Raw genomic sequence first — 13,291 nt, forward strand, 5'->3', positions numbered from 1 at the left:
CTGCCCGTGGACCAGCAAGTGTGGCTGGAGAAGAGGTGAAACGAATACTACTAATGACACAGTTATTGAACGCTTATTGTGTGCCAGATGTACCATACTCCACTCAATCCTCATAATGGCCCTGTGAGAGAAGACTGGTTTATTCTCCATTTAATCCCTCAAGTGGGGCCGTTAGCTGACTTACCCAAGATAACACAAGTAGAAAGAATAGGCTACTGGGCTAGGAGCCCGGGCAGGCTGGCTCCAGAGGCACACATTCTAAGCTCCTACAATACATTAGGGCTGGAGTAGGGAGGTTCTCAGGTGCCAGGGAAATCCAGCCCCTGGATTTCTGCCCAACTTGCCTGGGACCCAGCTTGCCTGGGGCTCACCCTCCCACGAGTCACGGGGCTCCCTCCAGGGAAGGAAGTCTTCAGGGAGCAACTAAAAGGATTCCTTCTACTTCTCCCAGGGCTCCCCATGGGAAGTCTGAGGTGAGGGATGCCCTTTCCCAGACCTCTTCCGGGGAGGAATGTTCCCCTGTCAAGCATCTCTTGCTATGGGGAGCTCCCTCCCCCACTGCATGGTAATCTTGTCCATTCGAAGCAGGTACCTGACCCAGAGCTGAGCAGTCAGGGCATCCATACAGACCCTTTACCGGTGATTGGTTTAGGGGAAACCAATCAAAGTTTGCTCCAGCAATTTTGGTGGAACCAGTATGAAAGTTTCTCTCCCCTTTCCTCTAGGATTATTAGTTGTGAGGGCCATGGAAGCCTGGTGCTTCTAGAAAGAACTTGCAGGGGAATGTAGGAAGCAAGTAGAAAGTCAGGAGAAAGAATACAAAAAGAGGGGTGGTGGTATCATTGTAACTGCTAGATTTAGCCACGCCTGATCTAGATCTACCTTCAACTTTTCCTGTACATTAACGTATAATACCTTTCTTGCCTAAACCAGTTACATTGGTCACTTGCGATCAAAGCAGCCCCGACCAAGAGGACACCAAAAGTACAGGCAACAAAAGAAAAAAACAGATAAATTGGATTTCATCAAACTATAAAACTTTTGTACATCAAAGGACATTACCAACAGAGTGAAAAGGCAACTCACAGAATGGGAGAGATTTGCCAATCATGCATCTGAAAAAAAGATGAATATCCAAACTACACAAAGAACTCCCACAACTCAACAACAAAAAACCCAAATAACCCAATTCAAAAAATGGCAGAAGACTTGAATAGACATTTCTCCTAGGAAGACACACAGATGGCCCATAAGCACAGGAAAAGATGCTGAACATCACTCATCATTAGGGAGATTCAAGTCAAAACCATAATGAGATACCACCTCACACTCATTATTAGGATGGCTACTTTCAAAAAGCGAGGAAATAGCAAGTACTGGTGAGAACGTGGAGATGCTGGAGCCCTTGTGCAGTGCTGGTGGGAAAGCAAAATGGTGCAGCTGCTGTGAGAAACAGTATGGCAGTTCCTCAAAAACAAACAAATAAAAAACAACCCGTAGGGGCGCCTGGGTGGCTCAGTTGATTAAGCGACTGCCTTTGGCTCAGGTCATGATCCTGGAGTCCCAGGATCGAGTCCCATATCAGGCTCCCTGCTCGGCAGGGAGTCTGCTTCTCCCTCTGACCATCTTCCCTCTCGTGCTCTCTGTCTCTCATTCTCTCTCTCTCAAATAAATAAAATCTTTAAAAAACAAACAAACAAAACAACCTGTAGAACAGCCATAGGATCCAGCAGTTTCACCTCTAGATAAAAATAATTGAAACTTATTTTTAAACAGACTCAAACAGATATGTATACACCAACGTTCACAGCAGCATTATCCACAGTAGCCAAAAGGCAGAAACAACCTAAATGTCCATCAGCAGTGGAATGGATAAACAAACAGTGGTCTATACATACAACAGAACACTATTCAGCCTTAAAAAGGAAGGAAATTCTGACATATGTTATAGTATTGATGAACCTTGAAAACATTATGCTAAGTGAACTGAACCAGATACAAAGGACAAACACTATATGATTCCGTCTATATGAGGTACCTAAAACAGTCAAATTCATAGAGATGGAAAGAAGAATACTAGTTACCTGGGGCTGGGGGATAGAGAAATGGGGAGTTATTATTTAGTGGGTACAGTGTTTCAATTTGGGATGACAAAAAAGTTCTGGAGATGGACGGCGATTTTGATTACACAACAATGTACTTAATGCCATTGAACTGTGCATTCAAAAAGGGCTAAAACAGTAACTTATATGTGTAGTGTAAGAAATATATTTTTGGGGGGCACCTGGGTGGCTCAGTTGATTAAACAGCCAACTCTTGGTTTCAGCTCAGGTCATAATCTCAGGGTTGGTCGTGAGATCAAGCCCTGCATCAGGCTCCATGCTCAGTGGGGAGTCTGCTTGAGATTTCTCTCTCTCCCTCTGCCTCTGTCCCTACCCCTGCTCATGCATGCTCTCTCTAGAATAAATATATATATTTTTTTATTTTTATTTTTTTTATTTTTTGGTCTTTGTCCCTGATTCCTGACACAGAGCTCCTAAATTCCTTGGAATTTCCTGAAAAATAGGAGCATCTTTTGTTCTATCGAGTTGACTCTTGGCAGGCCCCTGAATGATTTCAGGATGGGGGCTGGTTGCCAGAAAGAACAAACCTTGATTAGAAACGTAGAACTTTCAGCCCTGCTCCCTAATCTCCTGGGAAAGGAAAAGGGCTGGAGATTCGGTCAGTTGCCAATGACCAGTGATTTAAGCAATCATGCCTACGTAATGGTGCCTCCATAAAAAACCCAAACTGGCAGGGTTTGGAGAGCTTCGAGGTTGCTGAACACATCAGAGTGCTGGGAAGATTGTGCCCCTTCCCTCATCCCTTACCCTATGAATCTCTTCCATTTGGCTGTTCCTAAGTTGTATGCTTCATAACAATCTGAGCCTGGGTGTCTCAGTCGGTTAAGTGTCTGCCTTCGGCTCTGGTCATGATCCTAGGGTCTTGGGATTGAGCCCCACATCAGGGTCCCTGCTCAGCGGGGAGTCTGCTTCTCCCTCTCCCTCTGCCCCTCCCCCTGCTTGTGCTCTCTCTCTCTCTCTAAATAAAATCTTAAAATAATAATAATAATAATCTGGTAGTCCAATAGTCCAATAGTCCAATAAAGTGCTTTCTTGAGTTCTGTGAGCCGTTCTAGCAAATTATCAAACCTGAGAAGGGGGTTGTAGGAACTCCTGAGTTACAGCCAGTCGGTCAGGAGCATGAGAAGTCCAGGACTTGTGACTGGCATCTGAATGGAGGGGTGGCAGTCTTGTCCTGTGGGACTGAACCCTTCACCTATGAGGTCTGTGCTACCCCCTCAGAGTTGGTGTCAGAACTGGCTGGTGTCAAGAGGGAAAAACCCTACACATTTGGTGATGCCTTCCTCTGGGGCAAAGGTCAGGCAGGCTGACTGCCCATGGTGAAAGATTTCAGTTGCCTCAGGTCCAGGCTCCTTTCCCGGAATGCAACCCTCCATGTGTGCAGGTGTTACTTGGCCTTGTGTTCTATTGCCCTTGTGGGAACTGGGGCTTGACGAGCCAGTGCTAATCCTGACATTCTCCCTGCTTCTGTTGCTGAGGAACAAAGTTCTCCATCTGCAAACAGGAGTCAGGTCTTCTGCCAGCATCCGTTAAAATGCAGTAGGCTAACCTGTCAGCTTGGATGTGTGGTAACATCACAGGCCCTTCACAGTTCTCGAAGCTACTTGCATCAGAATCTCAGGTGGGAGATGGAGGGAATTTGTGTTTTTAACAATTTATTATGATAGTCAGCCGACTCAGCCTTGGAGGAATCTTGCTCTAGAGTGAAGCCCTGGGAGAGCTGGTTCTCCTACGAAGCTGGCACTTTCCTCCTCAGGGAGGCTGCATTTCCCTTTTTTTCCAGCTGCCAGGAAGCTCACAGTCAAATCTCCCTGTGCTTCTGCCTTAGCATCCACATTAGCCTCAAACTTCTGTCACTTGTATGTTCCTGCTTCTGTTTTCTGAAAAATCAATATGTAATTCACCTACCATAAAATTTACACTTTCAAAATGTACAATTCAGTGGCTTTTAGTATATTCGCAAGATTGTGCAACCATCCCCACTATCTAATTTCAGACTGTTTTCCTTACCACAAAAGAAACCCTGTACCCGTTAGCACTTCTCATTTCTATCTCCCTCCATCCTATGGAAATTACTTACCTACTTTCGGTGTTTACGGATTTGCCGATTCTGGAGACTTCATGTAAAGGGAATCATATACGTGCCACTTTGTTTCTGGCTTATTTCATTCAGCATAATGTCTTTAAGATTCATACATGTTGTAGCATGGATCAGAATTTCATTTTTACAGGTGAATAATATTCCATCGGAGGGATATACCATGTTTTGTTTACCCATTCATCAGTTGATGAACATTTGGGTTGTTTCCGCTTTTTGGCTATTATGGATAACACAGCTATGAGCATTTGTACATAAGTTTTTGCATGGATACGTGTTTCCAATTTTCTTGGGTATATACCCAAGAGAGGAATTGCTGGATCCTATAATAACTCTACATTTAAGTTTTTGAGAAATTGCCACACTGTTTTCCAAAGTGGCTGTACCTTTTCACGTTCCCAGCAGCAATGTATGAGGGTTCGAATTTCCCCACATCCTCCCCCACACTTGCTACTGTCTTTTCCATTATAGCCACCCAAATGGGTGTAAGGTGGTATTATATTGTGATTTCGATTTATATTTTCCTGATTACTCCTTTTTTTGTTGTCATTCACATTTTACCATTTTATTTCATGTATTTCTGATCTGAGGCCTGACATCTTTTATGGAATGAGTACCCCATGGAGTAGGAGAGTCATGGGTCTCTGGACTAGACTTTCCCAGGACTCTCCCTCTGCTTCTATTAGCTGTATGACCTTGAATGAGTTATACAACACTCTGAGCCTCAGGTTCCCCACTTATTAAACAGGTTGCAGTATTTGACTTTCATGGTTGTTGTTGTTACTGTAAAGATATGTCTATGATACAGCTGTGACGTAGGACTGGTACAAAGTAAGTCCTCAGTGAATCTCACTAAGCCTGGGACTCTGACAGGAAGGTTTCCAGCTTGGTCAGGAAACCCAGCATGGGGGCTGTTGGATTTTAATCTAGTATCTGCTTTATTCTAGCAACTTTTTACAACAGAGGTATTTCAGGCTGCCTCACACATCAGTCTCTCCAAGTCTCTGTTCCCCCTTTGTGACATGAGAAATGAAACTGTGCCCCGTGATGTCAAAGTCGGCGAATCTGTAGGGTTCATCCTAACATCTTATAAGTTTTGTCTCTCGCTTCAACCATCAGACTAGCTGCTGCCTAAAGGACTACCTCCTCCCTCAGATGAAGGGCTCTCCACGGTGAGGAAGGAAGTGAATTAAAACTTCCTAAGAACCTACAGTAATGCTATGTGCCTGATCTTATTTACCACTCTGTGAAGGTCAGGTATGCTCTATCATCCCATTTTGCAGGTGGGGAAACTGAAATTTCAAGAAGTTAGATAACTTGTCTGAGATCACACAGCCAGCAAATGCTGGTGCCTAGATTCAAAAACCCAGCTCAGATTTCAACATCTGATTTCTTTTCTTCATTCAGAGTGTTCCCCCCACCTCTGTCCCTTAATAGGAGGTGCTCAGGAAACTTTGCTGACCTGAATGGCTGGTTCTCAACCCCCTGGCTGGCCAGAGACAATGTCATCCCTTTGAGCTGAGATCTGTCTCCTAGACACCACAGGTCAGCTCACTCCTGGGGCCACAGAACAGCCCTCGCTCTGTCCCAGGCCCCCCAGACAAGTGCTGCGCTGGGAGTCAGGATGCCAGGCTTCTGTCCCCACCACTACAGACTTAAGCCACCCAGGCCTCAGCACTCTTCCCAAGTTGGCTAAGTGGAAAGTTGTATCTACTCACTCCTGGGTCCCAGGCGTCCAGCACAGGGTTGGGCACAGATGCCACAGACCTAGCCTAGGCCATCTCCACAGACCCATAGCTGCATCTTGCACGGGCCTGCCCTCCCATGGGAGTTGTTAGTGACAAGGCCAGCCCTAGGGCAGGGGGAACAGGAGGATAACTCCATTTGCCCAGGCTGGGGCTCTGGCCTTCCCCAGGCATGCCAACAGTCAGAGAGGAAGAGTTAGAGCTGGGCCAGCAGAACCCACCCCAGACTGAAATAGAAATCCATTTCAGAGACAAATGGGGAAATGGGCCCAGGACCACAGGGGTGGGGTGGAGTGTCACTAGGGAGAACCCTGAAGACACAGCTTCCTGAGAGTCTTGTCTTGGCCTCTGCTACAGCAAGCGCCAGTCGCCAGACTCTGCCAACTCATCCCTCCTCCGGGGAGGACAAACTCGAATCCCAGGTCCCACACTCTTAACTTCTCTGAACCACAGCCTCCTCAACTGCAAAACGGGGATAACAAGAAGCTTGGCTGCATTCGTCAGCTCAATCCAAGTGCTCTGGAGCACTCGGCACATAGTAGGTGCTCAATAAATGGCAGCCATTGCTAACCTCACTTCACCTGCTCTTTCAGCTCCATACTGACTGAGTGATTCATTCATTTGTTCTTTCCTTCACTTATTCATCCAGCCAACCAGCCAGCGCATGCCCCCTAAGTGAGTCTCAACAGTTAAGAATAAAGTCTCCTGGGGCGCCTGGGTGGCTCAGTCATTAAGTGGCTGCCTTCAGCTCAGGTCATGATCCCGGGGTCCTGAGATCGAGCCCCACATTGGGCTCCCTGCTCCACGGGAAGCCTGCTTCTCCCTCTCCCACTCCTCCTGCTTGTGTTCCCTCTCTCTCTCTGTCTCTCTCTGTCAAATAAATAAATAAAATCTTAAAAAAAAAAAAAGAATAAAGTCTCCAGAGTTGAGTCGGGGTTAAAACTCCCGAAATGCCACTAGTTGGCTGGGTGACTCTGGGAAAGTCACTTCCCCTCACTAAGGCTTCACTTCCTACTTGTAAGACGGGAACCGTAAGAGCACCTCTGGAGGGGGCTGGACGGTGTCTAGAGCCAACAGGATAACGATGTGACAGCAGCGAGCACAGGGTCTCGGAAGGAAGAGTGGGTGGCAGGTGAGCCACACAGAGGAGCCAGGCAAGGCGCCAGCCCCGCAGACCAGGCCCTGCTGGGAGCGCCAGGCAGCGGGGCCTCCAGGGACAGCCACGGGACGAGGCGAGGGCGGGCGGGAGGCAAGAAGAGTCAGCAGGCTCAGAGACAATTGCTAGGTTCCTGGACCATGGCCGGCTCCCTTTCTGGTAAACTAAGAAACAGTGAGGAAACACACACACACAAAGGATCGTAAGAAGTGTAAAGGAGAAAAACCCTAACCAAACAGGGAGCCTTGGGCAGCGTGCAGTTACCCCACCCCGCCAGGCCAGAGGAACACAGCCATGTACACACATTGCGCATGCATGCACACACTCACAAGCTGCACATTCTCACTTGTGCTTACACACCCAAGGGCTTGCCCACACAGGCACATGCACATGCACCCTCAGAGGCACAGCACTTTACAGTTTGCAAAGAGCCTTCTCGCTTATCATCTCATTTGATACAGAGGGGCGGAGAGGTTGTCCCTGAACTGGCTTGGGGCCCTTTCCGGAGCAGACAAGATACGTGAATCCCAGACACATCCAGGGCCCATCTCACGGCCGTGCTGCCTCAGTTCCCACCCCCCAACCCCTGACCCCGGAGGTGTTAGCAGGAGATGAACGGCACCAGAAACCCCAGGAAAGTTTTAACGCAGCTTCCTTCCACAGATTTCTTCATTCACCCCACTTCACTCTCCTTCAGCAAGTCACACTTGGACTCAAGAACTCACTTTCCCACCAGTCACGTGGGGTCAGCTCTAGGCTGTCTTGCGATTTAGCTGGGATGGCAGAGGCAAGAGTTTCCCAAGGGACTTCTCTGTGGACTCCCGTCCAGTCACCTCACCCTTCGTAGCCTCTCCCACCACAGGCTCCCAGAGGGCTCTGAGGGCAGAGCCCAGCCTCCTCCCTGGCGGACCCTCACTAGCATACAATACCTACCAGTTTTCAAATACTCAGGGGGTGTCATTGTTATCCCCATTTTATAGAGTGAGAATTGAGGCCTAGAGAGGGAATGTGTCCTGTGCCACTCGAGACTCAAACCCAGACCCACACGGCTCCCAATTCTGTTTCCGCTCTTCCACCCTCCACAGAGGCCCCAGCCAGTCCCCGAGTGTTCACCTCCTCTGTCCTGTGCAGCCTGAGGCTCCAGGCACAACCAGGACAGGGGAGAGAGGAGGACCCCCAACACTTCTCCCATCCCCACTCCAGCCTGTGATGAGCCACAGTGGCTGCAAGGGGGACTGCGTGTGAAGCTTTGAGAGGAGGTCGGGGCTCAGGCACACTCAGGGCACTGATCCAGAACACTCACCCAGGAGTTAGTGAGCTCCACGTTGGTCCATGAAGTGTTGGAGCAAATTCTGACTCCCAGAGCAACCCCTAGAGCTAGCCAGTTCCTGTGCCACAAACTGTCACGTGCATGTTTCACAGAAGTCCCCGGAGGTAGCAAGAAACCAAGAAATCAAGCAGGGGAAGTAACTTGCCGCAGCACAAAGCTGGCAAGAGGCAGGGCTCTTCTCAAGAACATTCCAGCTCATTCAGCCACTACCCAGTTGTGAGCGGTCCCTTCATCGTCTGGGTGTGCTTCCCTGCAGAGTGCTGTCGGGACAAGAGTCTGAGATGGCATTTCAGGACCGGGACTTGGCACACGGAGGCACTCGTCAGTAACCATTTTTCTCCCCCTCGTCTCCACCCTGCCCCTCAGCCGTTTCCTGGCCTTTCTCAGAAAGGTCTGGAGAGAGTCCTGGCCCTGCTTCTTGCTGCCACCGGGAACAACTGATCTGGTTTTCTTCACAGTGCCTGGAAGATCCATTAAGAAAGGCTGAGACCTGGAGGTTAACAGCTCTGCCAGATACCACCGGCCCCCCTAAGGGCCGAGGATGGCTCCTCAGATTGAGGGTGATCTGGGGGGAAACAGCGGAGCCTGGGCCACCACCCTCTTCAACGGCTCAAATCCACCTTTAAGCTCGGGCTTGACGAGAGGGCAGACAGGGTGGCTCTGCCCTGGGGCCAATGGTGGCCTGGGACAGCCCCTCCCCTGCCAGAAGATCTGTCCTCCTCTTTTTGTTTGTTTTTTGTTTGTTTTGTTTTTACAAGTACTTATTGGGCACCTATTCTGTGCAGGTAATGTCCAAGGCACTTGAGAACACAGAACAAAGCCTGTGCCCTCGTATCACTGACATTCTACCAGGGAGACTAGTATATTTTAGCTAATGAGTTTAATAAATACAGAGCAGGTCAGGTAGTGGAACTACGGAGGAACGTAAGGAAGGGTAAGGGGCAGCGCGCCAGGAGGTTGCAATCTCAGCCAAGCTGGACAGGCACCATCTGGAGTTGCTGGATCCTCTTCTTACACCACCCCCTGCCCAGCCCAGAGGAGACCCCAAGCCCCGAGTCCGCATTCTGTGCCAGGCCCTGCCTCAGGGGATCTCAGAAGCGGGCCAGGGTTCCAGGGCACAGGCCTTAGCTCAGGCCCACCAGGGCTCTGGCATGGAGCATCCCGAGCCTGCCTTCCACTCATGGCCACGGAGAAGCCTTCTGAAGGCTCCAAATTCTCCAGTCAACTCCAGGATCCCATTGCTGAGAGAGCACGAGGCCCAGAGACAGGTAGGAGCCGGCCTGGATCACACAACAAGCCGAAGGTGTCCTTGTTCCCTCTCCCGCCTTCTCCTCCGGCATGTCCGCAAGGGTGGACTCAGGGCTGAGCCTCACGGCAGAGTGCTGGCCTATGCGGGCTGTCTATGCCCTCAGCCAACTCCTGGTTACAGGACTGTAAGGTGCTCCTCCATTGGGCCCGGCCGGTAGTCGCAGCCTGCCCCATCCTCCCAGGGTGGACAGGCCAAAATCTCGTTCTCTAAGCCCTGGGAGGCTGAGACCACTTCTCCCCAGCTCAAGCTCAGGGACACTAGTGTTTTGGTTAACTCTGCCTCATCCTGCTGTGTGACTTCAGGCAGGTCCCATCTCTTTGTGGGCCTCGGTTTCTTAATCTGTCCAACGGAAGACATGCAGACACCTGTATCTCAGGGCTGTCATAAAGAATGAGCAAGAACACTGGCAAGAGGGCAGTTTGTAAACTTCTAGGTGCTACTTATGTGACAGGGGATGTTCTATCCTTAACATCCCTGCTTGTGTGAAAAACAGCCTCCTCATGCTTGTGGGACCCTGGGGTAGCCCCCGAGCAGTCCCCTGATGCTTGATGGGATCTAAGTGTAAATTCAAAAAAAAAGATAAAACCACCTCTGCTCCCAACCAGCGGGCCAACAGCTGACAGGAAAAGCCTCTCCTCTGTCCTTGTGGTCAGAAGATGAGGAAGGAGACATAGAAAGGGACAAGGCCAGCAGGTCTGGGAAAGCCAATTCTGGGAGAAGAGGTGTAAGCTTGAGGTAGTTATAAGGATCACCCATCCTCTACCTCAGGCCCCTGGGGGTGGGAGAGGACGTAACTAGATGGATGTCGGGCACATGCAGTCTGCGAGGGAGGGGTGTCAGCCACGTGAGGGTTTGACCCATAAACTGTACAGGTATTCACGGGGGCACACATGTTAGAATTGCACCTGTGTGTCTATGGCACACGTGTGTGTGTGTCCATGTGAGTGGCCCTGGAGTGTGTATGTTTGTTCACACGCATGTCGGCCTGTGTCTGTGTCTCTGTGTGTGATGCACACAGGTGCTCACCCCTGTGAACCCCTAGTTCACAAGCCTTGTTCTCCCAAGCTTGGCAATCTTTGCCACAATGCCAGGCAGGCCCAGATACCACAGGAGATTTGTGGGGTTCCTGGTCACTGCAGGCTCTCGATTTTCCCCAGGAACAAAAGCAGTTATGCAAGAGGAAGAGGAAGGCTTAGAGGATTAGCTCAGGCTCAGGCCCTCCCAGCTCGGTCGTGGGTGGAAGCTCCTCACGGTGGGCGTGTGCCCAAGGCCAAAGCCCCACCTCCTGGGGTCCTCAGACCCTCTGCTGCATGTGGGCGCTGACTCCTCCACAGTCACCCTCCTGCCCTCCATCAGTCTCTGTACAATAGCCAAGCACTTTACATTTTCCACCCCCATGTCCTTGCTGGATGGTTGCTGGTCACGAACTGGCCAGGCTGACTTTAGGACCCTGCCTCCAGGGTCCCCTCCTCCCAGGCAGCCACTCCCAGCTGGGTCTCAGGGCCCCCCTTCCTCACCCTGGGCTGGGCTCACAGGGCAGCTCCGGCTACTCCACTGGGGAAGTCTCCCCACTTTCTGAACCTGGGTTTCTCCAGCTGTCCGATAAAACTCTGCCCACATGAGTGGACCACTGAGAAGGCCTGGGATGAGCCCCTGGCCAGCAGGAACAGTGTCCTGCCCATCCCAGCCACCCAAGGCTACTGCTCACTGGCGCGTTGCAGCTCCCCGGAGCCAGGAGGGAAACACAGCCCTCAGTTCTCTGTCTGAAACAGGAGACCACCTGGCCTCAGGCTAAGGGGGTAGACCTGGTCCCTCTGGGATCACCAAGGGACTGGACCCTACTTGAGGCTTGCTGGCAGCATGCCTGGTGGTCTCCTCAGATGGGGGAGGCTAGTCCCTCTTGCTGCACCTCAGCTTTCCTTCTCTGCAACCTGGGCACCTCATTCTGTCCCGCGTTGGGGGTCTGCTGTTACCCATCATAGGACAGGACAGAGGGGCCACAGGGAACCGCACGTGCTTGCGGGTGCGGTCTGTCACTGGTGCACACCTAGCACACCCGGACCCCAACACAGCTCCATACAACACACACAGGTCCACACACACGCATATGCCCAGGCACCTGGCACACTCTGGGGCACACCACCCCGAATCCTGCACACATGCAGCTGCATAAATGTGCACTCACATGCAGCCCAGCATATGCAGGGCTACTGCTCGGTTCCACAGCCCGTTTCATACAAAGACCTTTCAGAACCAGGAAAGAGGTGGAGGGGGAAGAGCTGAGTCCTTGGATGCCCAGGCCTTTCTTTGGCTTCCTCCCAGAGAGGCTGAGGGGTTCCCAGGGACACAAGATGGTTTCTCTGGCCCATCCTCTCCAGCCATCCTGCATAAGCCCTGCCCAGAATGCTCAGAGAAAGCAGACAAAGGTCCTTTCAGGAGTGTAGTCCTCCATCTGCCCAGCCCTGTGTGTTACCAGCTCAAGGTGAGGCCTTGGGCTAATTAATCACTTTGGATTTGGGACCTTAAAGAGCAGAATGTGAGAAAGAGGAGTTGTGGAAGGGACAGGGCCATTCCTGGGCAGAGAGAGCCCAGCTACCCCCTGGAGCCCTCGCTTCACCAAATTCGTGATTCATTCACTCATTCAATCTATATTTATCGAGCTCTTCTGAGTGTCAGTGACCTAGTGGTGAAGAAGAGCATCTCAGTCCTTGTCTCAGACTCAGCTCGGAGTCCGGCTTCCTTGGAGCTTCCAGGATGGTGTGGGTGGGGTACCAGTCCCAGGCTCCTCTACCATGCTCTGGTTCTCCTCCATGGATTCCAGCCACAGCCCGATCTAAGTCTTCACAGCACAGACTGAAGTGTGAACTTTGCTCAGGAGCATTGGCATCATCTGAGAGCGTGTTAGAAATGCACCCTGAGGCCCTACCTTGACCTACTGAATCAGATCCCCAAGGGATCCAGGCATAACTTGAAATTTGAGAAACACTGATACAGAACATTCCATACAGATCCAGTCCTTCTCCCTGCAGGCCTTTCCAGGATGGCAAAGGCCCATTCGGGTAACAACTATTATGGGCAAACACACAGTGCTTATAACATCTCATTCAACCCTCATACAGCCCTATAAGTTATGTACTATTACTATCCCCATATTACAGATAGGGAAATGAGGGACCGAGCAGTTAGGCAACTTGCCCAAGTTTCACAGAGCTAGTGGTAGCAGAGCCAGGATCTGAACACAATGTTTTGGACCAATACACTGCCCCATTTAGCACAATGCGTCTCCATGTCTGGGTAAGAGTCAGTGTGGTGAGATAGGCAATAAAAAAAAGTGAAAAACTCAAGGAGCCAGTGGACCTCCTCCTAAGAATCTAGGAAATATCAGATTTTACTCATGATTTACTTTAGAATTTAAAACTCTGTCCTTAAAGGGCTGGAGGCAGTGCAGACAATAGCCACATAGGCCACATGATCCTGTTAGAGGCAGGGCAGAAAAAAATGGTAGAGAAATCTAGACTAAGATGGTGACT

At 50.4% G+C, this 13,291-nt stretch overlaps 1 protein-coding gene across 2 annotated transcripts in view; it reads right to left on the minus strand.

Annotated features, from left to right (window-relative positions):
• The window catches only part of P2RY6 (pyrimidinergic receptor P2Y6), a 38,518-nt gene that overhangs the window by 21,012 nt on the left and 4,215 nt on the right, over positions 1 to 13,291 (minus strand). The window contains exon 1 of one of the 2 annotated variants that reach the window (XM_027581414.2): positions 8,426 to 8,570. The exons of the other annotated variant lie outside the window; for it this stretch is intronic. The gene's annotated coding sequence lies outside the window, so the exon portion shown is untranslated. Of the gene's footprint in view, positions 1 to 8,425; positions 8,571 to 13,291 lie in introns of those variants that run through there. 2 annotated transcript variants of the gene reach the window in all.

This window comes from Zalophus californianus, chromosome 11 (genome assembly GCF_009762305.2).
Source record: "Zalophus californianus isolate mZalCal1 chromosome 11, mZalCal1.pri.v2, whole genome shotgun sequence".
NCBI lineage: Eukaryota > Metazoa > Chordata > Mammalia > Carnivora > Otariidae > Zalophus > Zalophus californianus.